Source organism: Nematolebias whitei, chromosome 6, assembly GCF_014905685.2.
Source record: "Nematolebias whitei isolate Nwh7 chromosome 6, NemWhi1, whole genome shotgun sequence".
Lineage (NCBI taxonomy): Eukaryota > Metazoa > Chordata > Actinopteri > Cyprinodontiformes > Rivulidae > Nematolebias > Nematolebias whitei.
Genome location: NC_056503.1, coordinates 49,387,268 through 49,388,346, shown reverse-complemented (window position 1 = coordinate 49,388,346; position 1,079 = coordinate 49,387,268).

Genomic DNA, 1,079 nt, shown 5'->3' with positions numbered 1-1,079 from the left:
TGTTATTTTTTAATAAAAAATAACAGCTAGATTGAATTTAATGATGCAAAAACTGTTGATCCAGTTTCCTGTCTGTTCTGATTTGGTAACATTAAATGTAAAAACAGACATAAATTAAAAAAAGAGTTAATTTCACTGCGCTGCCCTTTTCCGTATGTGAAACACTAAAAAAATTAGAGGATTAAACAACTTCTTCTTGGCTGTCAGTTAATATCTGAGATGATTTTATTTCAAAAGAAAACTTCTGTCAAAATGTGACCTGTTCAGCAACTTGTACAGTTTTTAAAATGTGAATTATGTGTGACTGTAATGAGTCTTGTGTGGCCATTTAACACTCTGGTGTTCTCAGCAGATTCTGACCTCACTGCTGTTTAAATGTGAAATCTTTTGTTTTATTCGGATCACCAGAGAAATTATTATTGAGCACATAAATGATGTTTCGTTATATCTCAAACTGCTGGAGGTGGGAAATAATGAATGACAAATCAAATCTACTGCAAATAAATATACATCTATAACGTATCCATTGATGATTAAAACGTTTTTTCTCCAACGTATAACAAGTTACAGTATTTTTAATCCAGATAAATACTTTCATTTCTTTTTCTTGCTCCGCTGCCTTCAGTTGGAACCTGGTTGGAGTGAGAGGGCCATTACTTTGGGGTGCAGTTTGTAAATTTAAACAGTCAAAAATTAACAGCAATATTTTGGTTTATTTTAGCCTTTCATAAAAAAAGAAGTTTTTTTTCAAAGTCATATTTTCACCATGTCATTCATACATTTATAAATGTCACAGTTCCAAATTAAATATTTAATTTACAAGCTAAATATTTAATTTCTAAGCTAAACATTTAATTCCTAAACTAAATATTTAACTTGCAAGTTAAATATTTAGGTTCGAGCTAAATATTTAGTTAGCATAAATTTTAATTTGCAGCCCTATGCTCCACCAGGAGTCTACAGTCTTGACCTGAGTGCAGCGTTTGACACCATTTGCCATGCCACCCTACTCAATAGACTTTCCTCTATCGGTATCACTCAGACTCCTCTAAACTGGTTTAAATCATATCTCTCCGGCC